We start from the raw sequence: 19,439 nt of genomic DNA on the forward strand, positions 1-19,439 counted from the left end.
ACCAGGGGAACTTCATGAGGTTCCTGTCAGCCCTCCTCACCAGCCTGTCAGGGTCCCTCTGGATGGCAGCGTGGTCCTCTGGTGAGTCAGCTGCTCCCCCCAGTTTGTCTGCGTATTTACCTTTATATCATACATCTAGTAAAGAGTTAGAAACGAACTGCTGATACACAGGATTTTTGTGTGTGTGATCATTAGCGTTGGTCCCCAAAGGGCAGTAGTAAGACACATTGATCGGACAATGTCAGGAAACCTGCACCAATAGTCCTAGGACAGCAAAGACACTGTTTAAGTTCTCTCTTCAACATTCTCTGCCTTCCAAGCATCACTTCTGCTTATGAAATAATATATATTGTATCATTTACAAAAATTGGAAATATTTGAATGATTCCAAAAGATTTGCTATGTTAGTAACACTTAGACAATCCTTACTAAAGTATTTAGGTGTAAAAAATAAAACACCAAAACCCTAGCACATTTCCCCAGTGTTCAAGGTTAACAGTTTATACTTCATCTACATTATATTAAAAACATTTTTACTGGAGTCCATAAATGTTAAACATTTTTAAAAGGCAATGATCGCAGTGGGACTAGATACATTACATAAAACCAGACACAAGACCTGCAAGCAGTAATTGGTGACTGTTTTTTATTTTTGGAGGGTGCTGACTTGAGATTCCTCCCATGAGGCGATGCAGATTTTTACATCTGGACCTTGCCATTATAACCAGGCGGTCCCTAAAGCTCTTGTGGTCAGCAGAAGACAACTGTGAGCCCTGATCTCAGGTGTTCAGAGCAATCTCATAGTGGGGCTGTGATACTGTTACTAGCAATGATGTTTTGCCAGTTCAGAGCCACTGAGGACCTACCCCACTTTCTTTATATGTTCTCCTGATGTATTTTGCAAGTTGTGCTCTGCGCAGCACTTCTACAACAGCGAAGTGCCAGCGCGGCATTTCTCTTAGCTGGGCTATAATGGAACATATTTTTCATTCCGACCCTTGGAATTTTAAGGCTTTTGCACTGTTTCCTGCAGGGAACACTTAAGCTTCAGCAAAGCCATGATATTGTAGAGGGGATGCAAATCATGTCTGTTTGCCATAATCTGTTCTTAATGAATGGGCATGGAGAAAGGAGGGGAGAAAACAAGGTGCCAGGCTTCACCTAGCACAAAAGAATGTAGAACTGTCCTTCAGCCTTTTCTGAGTATTTGCCTTCTGGACTTTAAGATACTCATCTCACAACTGTTCATGTGCTACATTTTGGAGAATAGTCCCACAGATATCAATGTGATTGCACAAGTCATTGCAAAGTTAACATGAATATTGTTGCCCATTCACTGCTGGAAAATGACTATCATCTGATTTGAGCCCAACTTTGTCAATAAAACTGTAGGCAGCTCTACCTGATTAAGAAAAAATTACATGCTGTAAACTCAGTTTTGGTGGCACTCTCTTGAAACATATGAACTGAGATTCATCTTAAACTGGAAACCTAAAATAAAATAATAATAATAAAAAGTCCTTTATATCTCTTAAAACTATTTAGATAGATGGTTTAGGTTAATCAAACATACTGGACAGCTGCAGGTGTCACAGACTTAGATTCAAATGGCAAGTCCATATTTCTGATGCAGGCTATTAATTCATGCTCTTAAAAGGCAGTTGTGGCAGTTAGGAAATCTGCTAGGGCCTGGAGCTCAGGAGCCCATCTTTTACCTAGAAGCTCAAAAATTATTTTCCTCATTAAGGTTTTCTGTTGGGGGGTGCAGATGCACCTGCACTGATACATCTGTGGACGCCAAAGAGATTGTAGCTTCCCGTGTCTCAGGTGCTGTGAGCTTTCATTCCAGGATCACATGGGGAAGTAAGCAGAAGTTCCTGCGACTAAAAACTTTTATTTAACGAAAATGAAATATTATTATTCATGTCATGAGTAATTGAATCCCCAGATGTTCTCATTCTGTATCAATGGCTGGGGACAATATGACTCTAGATAGACTGTGACAACATGAATTGATTTCTTCTTTTTCTTTTTTCTTTCTTTTTTTTTTTTTTTTAAACCTGCAAAGTGACTATAGGGTTTTTTATTAGCTGATTGCTTGAAGCTGACATTACAGGCTGTGCAGCTGTAAAAAAGACCTTCTCATTTTCATTGAGAATAAACAAAATAAAGTATTGAATAAATAAAATAAAGTATTGCAGAAATAGCTTTGCTTTTCCCTGGCCCTGCCTTTGCAGAAATAAACAGAGATAACTTGGATAAAGCAATTGAATTTGGAAAGGCATTCACAAGAAGAGATGGTTGCTGCTAACACTGAATATTTAGAACGTAATAATAAAACTAATCACGTTACCAAAAAGCCACCTGTTACTTTCTTCAGTTTTTCTCTAAAACATAAAGTTCACTTTGTTGTTTCTGAATTTATAGCAGAGATCAGAAATCCAGCTCTTATAAACCTTATTAAACGCAAGGTAGTAATTCCTTATTAAAGTTGAGTAGAAAAAGAAACCTTGCCCACTAACATTTCTAAAGCTGTTAAAGATAGATGTTTCCACGAAGGAACAGAAGCAGAAAAACTTTAAAGTGCTTGTTAAGGCACACACACACAGTGCATACAAGCAATAAGTCTGTTCTGCTGAACTGTGAAATTGCACTGAGTAATTTCTCTAATAACAGCACAGATATTGCACCTCTGACCCCAGCGGAGCTGCGGGCTCGCTGCAGCAGCTGGTCTCGGCGTCAGCAGAAACTTGGCGACTGAAGCGCAGGCTGCGGTGCTGAGCGGTGGGAAGATGAAGAGAAAGGTGGCAATCAAAGAAATGTGACACGCAGCTTGCAAGTGTTCCGGCTGATTTAAAAAAAAAAAAAAAAATCAGAAAATGATAGCAGTGAAAGTACTTCATATATTGATTGATTGATTTTTCTTTTAGCCCCCACCCCATGACCTGTTTTTCAAAGGAGTCCAGAGCTGTGTGTTCAACAGCTGCCCCCAACTTGCAAAGAAAGTATTCAAACCACTGTGAGTGCATAGCAGCAGAAACTTCTAATTGGCATTTCATTGTGGCTTTTTCTTACAGAAAGGATGCAGTGCTGATGGTTTTTTCTCTGTGTTACAGAGAATGCCTGTAGAAATATCAGTTCAGGAGTTGAAGCTGGGATTAAAAAAATAGTATCCCTTGGGAAAATATTGTGCATGTAGAAATGGGAGAAGAAATCATATAAGAAAAACATCCAGTTAAAGCAGTGCCTTATATCTTCTATTTCAAAACTTGCAAGGTGAGATGTGGTTTAAAGTGGATATGATTTGACAGAGCTATGCATGAACTCATGCCACAACCCCAGACTGTCTCTGAACATCGTAGAATTAATTCAGAGTTTATAAATTGAAAATTTAGATTTTCCTTGAAGTTTTTCTGTAAAAATAGTGAGTCCGATGCACGACAAGTAAAATTAAAAAAAAATAATAAAAAGTTTCTTTAATGACTGAGAAAAATTTTGTCAGTTCTACTTTCTTTTGGTGCTATTTAGTTTAGAGCAAGTCAGTGAGAGATTCTGCCTTGTTTCTTCTACCTTCCATTTTGTCTTGTGAGTGACTGACTTTCTTCAGCAGTTCCATCAGGTAGTGAATGTGACATAACGGGAAATAAATTCCCATCATGAGTTTCTCTCACAGCAGCAGGAACGTAACAGACATTTTAGATATTAACCCATTTGAAAAATTCAGAGCTCAGGCAAGTGCTGAAATAGTGGCAGTCAGGTTTGGCTTGCTATTCTAATGCAGACTTTTGAATTTTGGTCTTTAGCAGGTGATGTTTTTTTAAGTTCAGGAATGCTGTACAGCCTTGGTAGTGGGTGTTGGACAATAAAAAATATGTGGCAGAAGCTGTGCATCTTTATAGCAGCATGAGAGTTGTTGTTCAGGAGGAAGCCCATGGTTCATCTGGCATTATTCACTAGCTGCTTTGACAGACAAGCTGACAAAGTTTAGAAGAGACAGATCTGGAAATAAATATCTGCAAGAAAATCCTCACTTCCCCTATGCAAACCTCTTTTCGTAGCAGTAAGTAGATGCTTTATAGCCTCTTTTTCTAGGGTTTTCAAAACTTCTATGACTTCTGATATTCTGCTCTTTTGAGAGATATAGATGTTCAGTTTTCTTCCAAATTTCAGCTGTCACGATTTCTTCTGATGAACCAAAACCCAAAACAGGTTTTGGATCAACTCCATTCTGGAAGACAAGACACAGCTTTAAAGAACTATGGCGAGAGTTCACAAAACTGATTACTGATAAATAACAGCAACAACAAAATCTTTTTTCCCCTTATTTCCTTCATTCTGCATGCATCAAAACCAGTTTCATGTGACTCTCTAAAGGCTTATGAGATTCATAGTCTCCGTAAATCTTATGTTGAAGCATCAGCTCTAAGATGAGAGAAATCAGAATGTCCAAAGCAAAACCAAAACCAAACAAACCTCCACCAAGCCCACCCTTAATATTATTCTTCCAGTGTAAGAACCTCTCAGAGTAACCAGAGGCAATTCTCTTGGTTGATGATTTGCCCGTATCCAGTACTGCCCGTGTAGTGCTCACTGGTGGGCTGCTGCTCTCAGGCACATGATGCATCAGTCATCTTTTGCCTCTCTCACCATCTTTTCTAGTCCTTACATTCAGAAATTCTCAAAATGTGCCTTTCCAAAAACTCTACTCCAATCACCAGTGTCTCTTACTGGACCCGTACGTGTTTTATGATTCTGAGTCTGGATAACTGAGATACGATTTTATAATGAAAAAAACCCTGAGGGAAGCATGGAGATGTACTGTGGAAAGATACAGACGTTTTGTGTTTTATTTGTAGGAACAATGCTCCCTTTCTTTTTAACAGAAAGGAATACTAAATTAAAGAATAGACTTGTGTCTCTTGTGAAGCTCCTGAAGATATGCCAGTTGTGGCTGGACTAAGTACATGTGTTAAAATTGATATGATGTATCAAGCTAAAATTTGGAAAAGATACCTGATCCCTGATAATATCGCTGTCTCCTTTCTTTCAGCTAAATCTGCAGTCTTTTGAATTCAAAGTGAATGCTGCAGCTAGGGAAATTCAGGAAGACACAAGTAATGGGGGCTATTGATGGCACACTCCATACTGGAAAGCTGTCTTGTTATTGAATGCAAATGTGGCTTAGATATGTAAATTATATTCAAGATTTCATCAGTAAGGCTTTAATGTATCTGGAAGCTATCTTAAAACATTTAAATAAAATGTTAATTGAAAGTATAGAATAGTATTAGCAAGCTCTTTCAAAGAAAGCTTCAATTCCAGGCACGTAACAAGGAAGCAAGAGCTCTGATCTAGTCAAACAGAACCTCCCATGGTAAAAACCTATAATTGTTTTAAAGTTCTCTAAAAACCTACATCTCTGTTCTCATCTCATCCCACACACTGTGATATTCCTTATGTTCCACACTCTCTCCTCTGAGCTGACTTTCTTTGTAGCCTTCTCCCACTCCCAGCGTACTGCCTTCTCTCACCTCCTACGCATGGAGCTGCCTCCTGCTGCCCATACAACAAGCACTTTTCTACACATCCCAGCCCTTTCCTTGAGCTCATCTGTGCCAAATTCCCCATGAAGCCATCAGGGTCTTGCCCTGCATCAAAATCCAGAGGGTAAACTTTGTTTCCAAGCTCAGGAAAACTTAGTAATAAGCCAGGCAGTGAATTTAGATCTTTAGAGACATCATCAGATGGTGCAAAGGACTGTTCTTTATATTAAAAAAATAAAATTAAACTAATTTTAAAGAGTCAAGAGAGTGGTTGAACTAGGCTGTATCATTCTTGGGCTTATGTAAATGCTTTCACAAACTGCAGGGCAGTTCTCAGCAACATAGTCCTGGGAACTGTTGACTTCAACCAACCCAGGTCCAATTTATCAACGAGTCTTTGAAATTAGTCCTAAGAGCTAGCAGTGAGGGAACAGACAAGCAGGAGCATCTCTTGCTGCTGCTCAGGTTTTTATTGTGCCTCCTTACCTGCTCATTAAGCAGAGGGATTTTGGAGGTATTCACAAAGTTGCTTTCCTATCTGCAGATGGTCTGCAACAGTGACAGCAGCTGTTCCAAAAGCGAGCATGAAGGGAGGTATTATCATTGCTTAGCTATGTTTACAAATTTGTAACAAGTCTACTATTTAAAGTATGTTCTTTTGTGACTGCATGCAGTATGTTGTCATCTAAATGTTGCTGGATTGATGGAGGGTATCAAAGGCACAGAGAGTTTTCTCTGCTTTTTAGTGGTTTTCTTCTTGCAGAACTTGTGTGGATTTGTAGGTTTAGGCAGAGGTTGCATGGATTAATACCATAGCTTGTGACTTGTGCTCCCATGACTGGGGAAGAGAGCAGGACAGCCACACGATAGCATTCAGCTGACAGGAGTTTACTGGGTAAAGCTGGAGAAGTGTTTGAGCTCAGGCATAGTGCTGCACTGAAAAACAAACAAACAAAAAAAACATGTACAGAAAGAACACTTTGGTTTTGTATTTTGAATGCCCTTTTGATGATAGGGGAAAATGGTTGGCTAGGAAAGATTTTTATGGTCTTTTTTCACAAAACACTATACTCATTGACCAAAGGAACTCGGTCAAATGTTACGGCGCAGGGACACCTTTGGAGGACCAGGATGCTCTCACATGGCTCCCAACCAGCTCTGCAAGGAGCAGCAGCTCAGACATGCTTCAACCACTATGCCCTGTGGGCACAATCAAAGCACACAACCCATGCAGGACCCAGCTCTTGGAGCTGTCAAGACCATATCAACCCAAACCATTCAAGAGGGGTGACAGCTGAGGTTCTGACCGTGCTCCTCTAGCAGAAGTTTCTCAGTTTCGGTGCAACCTTTCTGTAGCGATTTACATAAAATGGTTGCCATTGAGGATGCGTTTTTTGCTTTGCAGAGCATCCATGAATGGAGGATTTCTGACTGTATTTTTCTATGGGGAGTGTTCACAGGGAAAAAAAAAAAAAAAAAAAAAGGAGAAATGCATGTAATCAAAAATTTAAATATAAATTCTAAACTTTTTAGTAAGGAAGTGAAAAATCCAAACTTCCTCATTTCCCTTGGAGATAAGTTGTGTTTCCATGTGGTTCCCTGCTCGTGTGACTCATCACTGATTTTTGTTATTCCAACTTTGCTTTGAAAGTGTTCCTCACCCTCCCAGGTGAAGGGATCCATCCCACAGTCCTTTACAGCTCCATATTGGAGTGAGATGAATCATTCTCCCAAACTGTCTGTTTTCGCTGTTGACTTGAAGGGTGCCTACGCAACAGGGTTCCCATGTAAAAGTCCATGCTGCAGACAGGGGAAGTTGAGGGGGATAAGACTCACTGTTGTCTCTGCCATCGTTTTAGGGAGCCTGGGGTTACTTTTCTCACTTTTTGGAAATAACACACAGAGGGGAAAGTGTAGTGATGTACAGGTCCCAATATGTGGTAGCATTTGGCAAGCTGCAGAAGTGAGGCTGATGTAGTGAAGACTATGGTAAGGTGAGAATTGTTGTGTGGTTTTGAGCATTAGACATTAATGAATATTTTGGTCAGTGAAAGATATTTAGTTATCTTTCTGGGAGTAAGATATTGTCATTTCTTGATATGGCTTGCAAATTGGGAAGCAAAACTAGAAAAATGCATTTAAAAAATGCACCCAGCAGAACTGGTTTCATTAGAGTCTTTTATCAGAGAAAAAGAGGTGGTGTAGGTGTTTAGAGTTTGTTTCGGTTGGGTGTGAGTATTTACAGAAAGCTCTAAAATGTAGGGCTGAAGGTTATACGTGGGTCTGATCAAACCAGAAGGTATATGCTGTGGCTGTTGCCTGTTGCGGGGCAGAAAAAAAGATCCTCATTTTCTGCCAGGACAAAAAGCCAGAATTTGCAAGTCTGTCTCTGCGTGTGTTGTAGCCTACAGCTGCTCAGGGTAAGTTTTCCTGTGCTCAAGCTTGCTATTATCCACCTAACCTTTGAATACACATGTGAAATCCAATCAGAAAGTAAAAATCTATCATTTACTTCCCTAATACCCTGGGACAGATTGCTGTCTCATTAGAAAGATTCAGCAAAGTAATTCAAGACCTGTAAGGTGCTAATAAGGCCCTGTCTTTAAAAATGGATTGGCTGAGTGGGAAGTCTGGCAGGTCCCCAGGATGGATATCTGGCCACGGGCTGGAATTATTTCTGTGCTGATCCACTCAGTGTGTTCGGAGGATCTACTTCCACCTTGCAGAGCAGGAGGTTTGGAGGCTGTTGACCCATGAAGGTCTGTGGATCCTGTTTGCTGCACTGATTTTCGGAGAGAGGCAGAAAAGCCTACTGTGTTTTGCAGCCACAGTCCATGGGCCAGGGCATAGCCTATGAAATGAGGCATATTCCTATTATGCTCAGCCCTACACTGTAGTTATATTTCACTAGGGTGCCGTATAGGCTTTAGGTAGTTTGCTGTGCTGAAGAGAGCTGTCTGAGCTTATCACGGTAAATATCTTATTTTCTATGCATACTTGGGAAAGGAAGCTTTCAATTTTAGAAAGGGAAGGGCAGAGAGATGACAAAATCAGAAACTGTGCACTGAAAAGTGACTGGGCGCAGCTCTTTAAAATATGGGATTTGCAGTTGTACAGAGTTGATGTGAAAGAGATGCAAATTCCATTCAGGCTAAATTCACATTTAGATTTAAAATGCTACTCATGTGGACTAGCCCATCTCAGGCCAGAGATAAGCTAATACACCAGCCAAATTCACTCCATTATTAAGTTAAGAGACTATCAGATGACCCCAATGCAGTGTATTTACATAATGTCGATAATGAGTCTTTTTATAGGAAGGTGTTGAGGAAATGCAAGCAGAGTTTGTAATACGGTACCACGCTTCCAGTCTGGCTTGTTTCTCATTTCACAAAGCTTTATGTGATGGATCCATCTGTTCCTAGGAGATGGGAGTGTGCTGATGCCATTTCCATGGGAGACTTTGTTTCTAGGTTGAAGCTTTCTGAAATCTCTGGAAGTTACCTTAGACTTGGAATTCATTGCCTGGGGCTCGCTATCACCAAAACCCTCAGCATAGCTAGCAGGGATTGTCTTCAGTGGCTGGGTGGGGGCTTTACTTAATTTGATCAAGGCTCATTAAGGCTTCAAATCTCTGAATGCACATTCAAAATTGAGTGACAGGAACTTCTGGGAAAGTTTTGTTGAAAAGCCTGGCATAACCGAGTAATTAGAATATAGCAGTACTTCATATGCAAGTTGATTGTCACAGCCTGTGTCAAGAGAACTCATAATTTCTGAAGGATAAGACCATATGTTCCAAAAAGAGCTTTCAGAATGTGGGATACTTGTTTTGCAAGTTATTTTTTCCTCTCCCTGAAAAAAAAAAAAAAAAAAAAAAAAAAAGCACCAACAAAGTGTTATGAAATGAGATTTTAAAATCCCTCATACTTAATTAAATTGATTCTCCAAGAAGAGGTCCCAAACCTGTTGGATAAACATGTTCTAATAGCTGCGGTTTCTGATTTACTTCTGGATGTAGCTGAAATAAAATGTTGCAAGGATAGCTGAAAGGACACTGTTATCCTAAATATAAATCTAACAATGTTTAGGATTTTTTTTAATTTTTTTCCCCCTTTATATAGTGTAATGCACTAGTTAAGGACCTCATCGTGTACAATGGCAATCACGATGCTGGTTATAATTGGCCCCTGAAACAAAGTATGGCCAGGATAGTACACCAAATGTCCAGATAGATTTCTGTGTAGCAACTGGAAATGTTACATACTGTGGTTTACATCAGCAGTGAATATAAATGTAGATGACTTCATCTTCTTCCATTTTAAGCTGTATCTAAATCACCTGTATTGTCCTAAAAACTTCTTGCTTCTTGAATGTAATGTGAAAAAGTAGCTTGGGCTACTTAGTAGTTCTGCCGAAACGTCAGAGCTGAACCTGAGCTGACATTTCTGAGGGCAGAAGAATTCTGCTCTAACAGGAAAGAATAATATTGACTAACAAGATTTCAGTCTGCTCTTGGAGACCCTGAATGTATGCTGTAGTTATATTTTTAGAATTTAGATTTTGTTTTCATTAGCAATAATATTCTAATAATGGGGTGGTGAAAACTGACCAGAGTTAGGTTGACGGGTTGGGATATTTTTATTCCCCATAAGGGACAAGCACACAAGAAGATATGATTATTGCCCCAACAGACTATAATGTCCACAGTCACAAGCACAACTTTGTCTGCTAATTCAGGATATCCCCCTAAGATTTCTTAATAGATTTTTCTTCTGTATTAGATATTGAAGAAAAGTGCCACATACAACCAATCTTTGCTTGCCTTGCTAAGAAGTTTCACTTATACTGTTGTGATAAAATGGGGTGAAATCACTCTCAGAAATATTTTTTATTTAATATTACCCAGAATAAGTAATAAATACCTCCACTGGAAAGGCTGTGTGTAGATTTGGCGTTTGTTGAGCTTGTAACATTTGCTCGTCCATGTTTCCCATGGAATATTTATTGAGACATTAGATTAAACCTAAACAACGCATTCTAATTGCATAGTGATATCAACTCTGCAAATGCCCTCATCTGGGCTGGCTGTTCTACATTTCCTTTAAGGTCAGCAGAGAAAAGCAGGAAGTTTTTCAAATAACTTTTTCCAAGGTAGATATTTAAAATAGGTTAGATGGATTGCTTACTCCTCAATGGGGAGAAATGGACATTGCTACGGGGTGAGGGGGGGAGTTGGTTGTTCGGGTTTGGACACGTTCTTTGAAGAGGTTTAAAATCATATAAAATAGATTGTACATATTTGTCCTTTGACTCCTTATGGGAAGAAAATAAAATCCTTCCCTTCATTCTTTCCATTATGCTGTGTCACAGAATAAATTCTCATGGACTGAGAGATGCTAAAAAGATCACCCATTTCCATGATCTATCAAGTTAATTAGGCAGATTTTGCCCAGATTCTCTTTATGTTCCAAATCCTAATGATTTGGTTGCCTGAGTTTTGGCTGGCCAATTTGCAATGTCTGCAGCAAACCATCTTGTCTGTACAGGCTTCACTGGTGTTAAGAAAAAAACTAATTCTGCGGAGTATAGCTTCCATCAGGCAGCTCTGTGGTAAATGCTAATGAGTAAGTAGCGAGAGGTGTTCCAGAAGTGATGTGAGCTGCCTCCACTTAAGAAAATATCCACCTTTTTCCTAGTTTTAGCTTGTCCCAGTCCTCATTTCCTAATCCAGGCAAACCACAAGAGAACTGTTTAGCTAATGAATGATTGAAAAGTATGAACACCGAATTCAATAAGTCAAGAAGAAAACAAACATAAAACCCCACAGAGATAACAAAATGTATGCTTAAATGCATCATTCAATTACTCTGCTCACTCTTTGCTTCCCATTACACTCTCCTTTGTCAGTACACAGTGTATCTAAATGGCAATCTCTTTGTGACAAGAAGCTTTTCTTCCTGCCTTTACCTGCTGGTGCAGAACACTGATGGTACTTTGGAAATATCAAACAATAAAAAGAATTGATTGCAAGCAACATGTGAATTGTCTGATAGTGAAGCTTCCCAGAATTTTCCCTACTCGGTACTAAGGTGGTCACCAAAGTTTGCAGATTTGGACTGCGCTGGACTTTATGAATGAGAAAGGCAGTTTCAGGTCAACTAGTACTAGATGATTTTAGTTCCTTAAGTCACCAAGGGCCATCCAAGCCACGGAAGGATGGCGATCAATACAGCATTATTCTTTGTTTTTACTTTCAGACAGGAAGTCAGACAGGAATCATATTGCTATTACCCGCTTAAACTTGTTTGTCCCTGAGGATGCAAGCTGTATCACGTGCTGTCCTCGGGCTTTTCTTCCTTGAATGTTCCTAGAAAGCTGGTTCATCAGCCTGGCACAAATGGAGCAAACCAGCTTTTCTGCTCAGGCCACGCTGCTTGCAGAACACAGAAGTTCCCTTGCATCAAAGAACAGAGCCAACTGCCTTGCCTTACACTGCTTTTAGCAGGGCTTTTTAAATGCCTGTAATGTGAATAAGTCAAAGACAGAACTAATGTTTGTATTATTAGGCTACGTGCCATTAATGTTTCTTGGGATCTCAAAATCCTTATTTTCGGTGTACTAGCATCTGAAAACGATTGTACGATTCTCCAGAGACTTTCCTTGTATATTACTAGCAGATGTTAGGAAAAATAAAATCTGAAAATGGATAATGGTATTGATGAATCCCATCATAAAAAATAAAATAAAATAAAGATGCCATTACCTTTGCATTGCTGTGTAGCTTGTGATGATGAAATGCAGCAGTTATTATGGAAGAAATGGACTTTTTGCATCCTCCAGCTATAATCTATTGCACATGATTAACACTGAGAATCTTTGCTAATTAGCTTTTATGGTCAAACAGATTTCATGAAGTTGGTTTCAAAAAAATCAAAATTAAACTCCTTATAGCTCTGAAAGATAGAATTATGGAATATGAACACATAGATAATCTTTACAAGCTAGAGGAAAATGATCATTGAGCAATGAAAACTACATAAAAAGACCCAGTGATATCTCAGGTATTGCAATGCAGTTTGTCTGGGAAGTGGTGAAGCTAGGATTTTATGACTAATATTGAAGTAGCATGTGGGAAACCCACGGTTATCTTTCATCTCATAATATGCAGTGGTGGAACTTCATGTGTTGATGCTGTGAATGCAAGAGGCCTACAGTAAATCAGAATAGGATGCAAAACTTTTTTTCCCCTTTGTTTCTCCTTGTAAAATTTAAAAAAAAAAAAAAAAGAATGGGATGTGGGATGTAATGGGCTAAATTTATCTCATGAGAAGAAACACTGCCAATCAAAACGAATAATTCCTGCCCTTTCCCCTTAGTGGTTCTGTTCATTGGTTTCCCTTTGCACTGTTTTTGTTAGTTCATCACATCTTCAGAACAAAACACTACTTCCACTGACTTTATCCCACAGTATTGCACTGCATTTAGGGGGCCCTCACCCCAATCGCGACCAACAGATTTCAGCCTCTCAGAAGATTTAGCAACCCAAGTGCTTTTGAAAACTCTGTTTTGCTCAGTGAATCTTGGATGTCACTCACAACCATTTAATTATTTTATGGAAAAAAAGGGGAGGTCTTAACTTTTTTTAGATTTTTTTTGACTACCTCCTAAAATCAAGACCTTTGCAGCAGACAGTGTACCACTGGGGACTAAAACATACAGCACCAAAAGTTGTCATAACTGCTGTCATGAGACCTGACATTTTTCTGTATCATTGATCCCTGCAAGCAGTGATAACTTTATGTCCAATAGATCCTTAAACAATTATTAGACATTAACTTCAGACATACACAAGAGAAGAAGATCTCATAGGCTGGCTTTTTTTCAGGGTGGTTTCATATGAAGGCTTTATTCTTTTAGTTGTATTTTAAAGCCCTACAACAGAGATTTTTGCAGTTCTGGCATGTTTTACATATTTGAGATTCCCCAGATGCTGCTTTCTTTGGTCCCATTGTTAATGTTTGCCTAATTAAATAACAGGGTGAAGCAGAAGATGATTCTGCCCTAGGCTAGATTATTCCAGCTCTGAGAATCTGCAAAAATGTAGTGCTTTCCTGAAACAGTGCAGAATGACCATGAGATCCTTACATTTGAATCTTATTCTTTCATGCCAGGAATGTGGGGTTTTAATATTTTTGATTGATTTTTTTTTCACTACAGATGTACCTGGTCATACACATTCCCAGTAACATCATTCAAAAATAAATATATGTATAATGGTAGAATCTTACCTGTTCAGAGAAGCACCAGATTGAAGGCATTTGGAGGCAGTAAGGTGTATATAGGTGATCTGTGTTTTCTAAGTGGGATACCGACCCAATTTCAGACTAGATGGGACAGTGTCTTAGGACAAGGCAATCTCTACAGCCTCCTGATCTCTTGGTTTGTTTTTTGACATTGCTAATGTATGCCTAATGAATGTAAAACTTTTCTTAATTTTGAGATGCACCCTCTAAAGTATAAAGACAAGATATTTAAAATACACTGATGACTCTCACTTTCTAAGTGAGACAACACTACATGGTAATAAACACATACAGTACAACACCGTATTGAGAGATGTGAGGCCTTGGAAATACAACAAGGGGTTAAATTATGAAGTGACCCAGATGCACTCCATTAGTAAAAGAAAAAGCCTTATTTCAAGTGGTGGGAAAAGTTTCTCTAGTGCCTGTAAAATAGGTTCCATTGCTCAGGAGAATTAATACAAGAAAAGGAACTGGCCCCGTTATATCATTAAGAAAATCCACCTTATTTACACGATAGGATTAATTTTTACCGAGGCTTAAATGCTATAAACCCCTGTTGAGTGTCAGGGACTGTGACATTCTGTTACAGGTTAATTTCTTTCCTTGCAAATTAGAAAATAGTGTGACTTGCAAAACAGGGGAGAGAAAGGGGAAATATGCCAGGAGCTCTGCTTAGACTTCTTTTTGCCTTTTGGCTTCTTCTTTCATTTTCTAGTCTGCTGCATTTCTTTTTTCAGTGATCTGGTTGCTGGATGCCAATTTAAATTTCCAGTGCATTTAACGTCCTACAACGCCAAGGGATTGAAAGGAGAATTAAGAATGCATACAGCATTCTTAAAAAAAAAAAAAAAAAAAGAAAGAAAAAAAAAGAGAAAAAATTGTTCTATTTTTGTCCACAATCCTTTCTATCTTTTCACCTCTCTGTGATCACAGTGATAGCAGCATCCAGTAAACTACAGCCACAGAAACCCAGTAGCATGTTTATCTGGCAAAGGTGCATTTCTAACAGGAACTAGACGGGGCTCGCTCATCACTTACGATCTGTAGAGGGCTCTTTCACAGATCAACAGAGTATAAGATTGCTTTCCTGGATATGAGCCACTGATGGACCCACACAGGCTAGTAACAGTCATGTAAGTCTTTTATCCTGTCTCAGCAGGGACGTCTTCCCCATGGGCATCACAAGGGAGTGTTTTCCTAGCAGCGGATTTAATGGTGGGGGGAAAGGGGATGGAAAGAAGATTAATGTTTCTGCCAGTTCCCCACAAGTTCACAGAAAATATTGGCTGGAGCAGCAGTGGCCCAACTCCGTCATCTTCCAGCCTTTTCTGTGTACTTAGAGTGGCATGTTTTTAATCAAATGTGAAATACAGCTTTAGCAGGTCGAATGGATTAGCCTTCCCTGTAAGTAACTCTGCCTGCTTTAGTCAAGAGTGCAACTTTTTTTTTTTTTTTTAATGTTTCACACTTAAGGTTGTCGTCTTTCACTTTATCAATTTAATGGGTCTTTGGATTTTTGATTGTTAAAGGTGGGAACTGTTTAATAACCATACCCAGCGGTGCTTCAAAGGGCACGTAGATGGAATGGGAAGCTAAGAAACTTCTCATCCAGTCTGTCATGAAAGCTTGGGAAGGCTTGAGATGAGCAGGGAGTCATCTTTTTTTTTTAAATATCAGGATTACAGCACTTGTAAATACTTGAGTTTTCCGTGGTTTGGGCTTTCAAATCTGCTTTCATTTAGAATGTTAATATCCGTGTATGAAAAAGCTAGAAAATCTGCTCATGACAATGTACAGGACCCATTTCCTTCCGCTAACACTAGTTGTTACTTATCGGCATCTCATCAGCCTCCTGCTTCTATACAGCACTGAAGTTATCCAAGAACTGGGGGGGGGATTTTCAGTTGCCTTATTTCTGTGCCTCTGAATCAGCTGAGCCTCTAATAAAGTTAGGCTGTTCATATCAAACCATCCTTTAAAGTAATGCGCTTTGAAAGCTGTTCTATCTGGTTAAATCCAAATGAAATAATAGACCTCGTACGGGTCACATCCTCAGGCTGTTGCAGAATGTTGCTCCACTGAAATAAATAGTTCAAGTGATTTCCGTGTGCCAAGATATTGATGTAAGTATTAGAAATAATTTTTAAAATAGTCTGATTTTCAGAGCAACTGAACGCTTTTTGATGTATTAATCACTGCTTTATTTCAGTGCAAGACATGGTTTGAAAGTGCTCTCAGTTCTTCTTGTAACACAGACTGCGAGAACATTTTTTTTCTTTTTGGTACTATTTGTACATTAGCTTTTACATTTCTTACCCGTGTTTTAATTTGTTTAGACAAGTTTCTAGGGGCTTGTTCATTTTGCTAAGTAAGATTATTAAAAAGGTTTAAAAACAAACAAATTAATAAACAAACTGAAGGGGAAAAAATAGACAACACATTTAAAGCTGTTTTTACATGAATTCAGGGGATTTGAAGACTAAGGAGACACAGCAAAAGAAAAATATATCCAAAGATTGATGGGCGAGATCAGGTCTCTGCAATGCTCTTAAGGCCAATTTAATTCTGTTTGCATTCAAGTAGATGGGAAATTTTAACTTTCTGGTCAGTAGAAACCAACATTGACTTCTTTGAAGACCCCATCTCATTCAACCATCTTCTCATCATTGCTATTGTTCTGTTGGAAGTCCTCCTCGCAAGCTGTAGCAGTCAGCAATATTAGTGCAGACAGCAAATCCCCAGCAGTCGAGATACTCTGTGCAACTTCGGGCACTGGAGAACTGGATAACATGGTAGTCAGACCACACACCATTTGATTAAAAAATGTAAGATATAGTCCTTTGGTTTCTGCAAGGATCATCCTCTAGTCATTGTAGTGTGACAGAGTTCATTACTTACCATAATAGATTTAGATACCTTTTTTTTTTTTTTAAATAAGCAGGGCCCAGTAGTATCACAAAAGATGTTGGCAACAGATCTCTGAATCGTATTCCCAACGCCTTGCTCGTTCCCATCCCGTTCCTTTTCTATTCCTGCGCCTGCCTGTCCATTAAGTAGGAATAAAACTCAAAGGGTGCCTGGTGTCTTCTGTACTTTTTTTTTTTCTTTTTTTTTTTTTTTTAATTTGAATGTTGGTTCAAGGCCATGTTTCAGCAAAGCATGTCAGCATTTGTTTAAGTCTCGCTAACTTTAGAGACGAGTGCAGTGTTTTGAGAAACCAAGGCCTCTGAAGTTATGAGAGCACAGTATAAATAATATCTCTTGTTTTATCTGATTAGTGATGGGCTATTGCTTTTTAAAGCAAGTCCCTTCATTTATCACCATCTGAGGACCGATTTGGATAGTCAGTGGACAGAAAACAAGGCAGGAATCTGTTGGAAAAATCATTTGGCTCATGTAGTCCTTTCTAAATATACCTCTCTGATCAAAGCGTGAAGTCGCTTTTGTAAGTCCTATCCAAAACAGATACTAGATGAAGAATATACTGAAACCTTCAGATTTCTGACTGTGCCTTTTCAAAGGCATGCCATCCTGAATGTAGCATCATGCGATGCTGTTTGAACTGAGCAAACATTTTTGCCTTCAACTTCTTTCTCTTACATTTGTGCCACTCTACAAAAATAATTGCATATACAGCTTAAAAAAAATAAAAAAAAAAAGCATCTTCAATTAAAATACTGAGGATTTTTGAAGGCTGCTGGAGAAAAGTGGTTGCATGTCTTAGAAGTATTTTTTATTTATTTATAGCAACTTCTGGGCATAAATAAACATAAATTGTTTCAGGGTTTTGTAGTACATTCATAAACATAAGGGTCCTTGTAAGACCTAGCAGCTGAAATGGTATCCTTCTAAAATGACAGCTAATAAAAGCTATTTTTGATTTAGGTACTAACTGGTTTATATCGTAACAATGTCTTTCAGGTGACTCCTACTGTCTTGGGGAGAGAGGCAGGCATAGGCACGGGAAGAATATGACCAAAAGCTGGTGAATCTTCCCCAGCCTGTTAATTGAACATTCAAATTTCATTGCATTGCTCTTCCACTGTTGTGGCTTTCTAAAACAAACTTGCTTGCTGCTCTGAGGATGCAGACAGAAGGGGAGGGCTGTGCAGAGGCATGGGGCTTGCCCATGCATGGTGTAAGAGAGGGGCCAGGGAAGCTGGAGCTCCAGCAGCACTAAATAATGTGCTAATTTGCAAAGGGATGGGGGGGGGGGGGCTTATAGAGACAGAATTAATTATTCAAATCTCTTTCTTCAAAACACTACCTGTTTCAAAGATGCTTTGTATGATTATGACGTGAAGCTGCCCGACAAAGAAGTCACAGATCTGAGACCTGAGTCAGGCACATACGTTATTAGCAGCTTGACCATGGGCATGTGCGCTCACCTGGTGGAATTTGGGAGCCTGTTTTTTAGAGATGCTGTCAGGACCGTAGCCTGGAGAGTCCAACATAGTGCATGAAGTCAGCATGCACGGGGGAAAGTAAAACTTGACTGAGTCAGGTATAATGTAGGGAACTGCTCCCTTACTAGCTAGTTTTTAAAATATGAAATGTAGGGATTTTGTAAGCTATAGGAACTTCATTGTACTATTTTTATCAGAATGCAGAGATTTAGTGAACAAATGCAGCTGATTTTCACAGAATCAGAGAGTGGCTGAGCTTGGAAGGGACCTCTGGAAGTTATCTGGTCCAAGCCCATTGCTCAAGCAGGGCCACCTCGAGCATGTCCATTTTGCTGGAACTCTATCAGGGCTGGATTTACTCCTAAACTACTACCTCCAATAATCTGCAGTAACTATTCTCTGGTGTGGGTTTTCTTTTTCCTTTTTTGCAGCTCTTTAATTGGGGTTCATGCTTCAGAGACCTATTTTTAGAGCTATAGTGAACATCAGACCTTGCAGTAGAGATGGGTTTGTAACAGACCAAAGGCCAAATTGTTATTTCTAATGCTGGCTTTAGTCTTCGCCCTGCACAGTGATGCTCCTCATGTCTGGAGCACAGATAAAAATGAGATATTGATGACTTTCAGACTCCAAAACCCTTTTGCTTGTCTAGAATGCAATTATATAAGTGGCAGTAAGTGATGCCTGAATGAGATTAATATGGGCTGCCTTGCTCCTCATTGCTACAGGTTGGATGAAAAGATCTGAGGAATGACTATTGAAAATATTAAGTAATTAGGATGGGTAGCAAAAAGAGGAGACTGACTAGATTTTTTTTCTTTAACTTCATGAAAATCCGAAGTAATGAGTAGTTTCATTATATAAACCATCAGGTGTGATGATGCGTTATAAATACTATTCTTATTTCATTTAAGAATAGCTTCAAAATGTAATGCGTGTTCTTGATCTGATTTTAAGTAATCAGAGAATATTTAGTGATACAGATTTACAGCCTAAATGTTTAGGTTCAGCTAAATTAGTAAAACTGAAAAAAAAAAAAAAAGAGTTTGTGCAATTTGAAAGCAATGTAATCTACAAAATAACAATAGTGTACAGAAAGCAGCTCAGCCTTTGCTGATAGGATCATGGTTTTGTACTGGTTAGGTTTTGGGGCAGGATCTATTCTCCATCTTACACCTCTA

The 19,439-nt window shown here is 39.0% G+C and overlaps 1 protein-coding gene and 1 long non-coding RNA gene across 6 annotated transcripts in view; both read left to right on the forward strand.

Moving 5' to 3' along the window:
- Positions 1–19,300, forward strand: part of LOC308190172 — a 28,292-nt gene extending 8,992 nt beyond the window's left edge. The window contains exon 2 of the long non-coding RNA XR_013946969.1: positions 20–19,300. This is a non-coding gene — a long non-coding RNA (uncharacterized lncRNA). The remainder of the gene's footprint in view (positions 1–19) is intronic.
- The window catches only part of CELF2 (CUGBP Elav-like family member 2), a 567,685-nt gene that overhangs the window by 265,680 nt on the left and 282,566 nt on the right, over positions 1–19,439 (forward strand). The window lies entirely within an intron of this gene.

The sequence above is a fragment of the Anser brachyrhynchus genome (assembly GCF_964034855.1).
Source record: "Anser brachyrhynchus genome assembly, chromosome: 1".
Lineage (NCBI taxonomy): Eukaryota > Metazoa > Chordata > Aves > Anseriformes > Anatidae > Anser > Anser brachyrhynchus.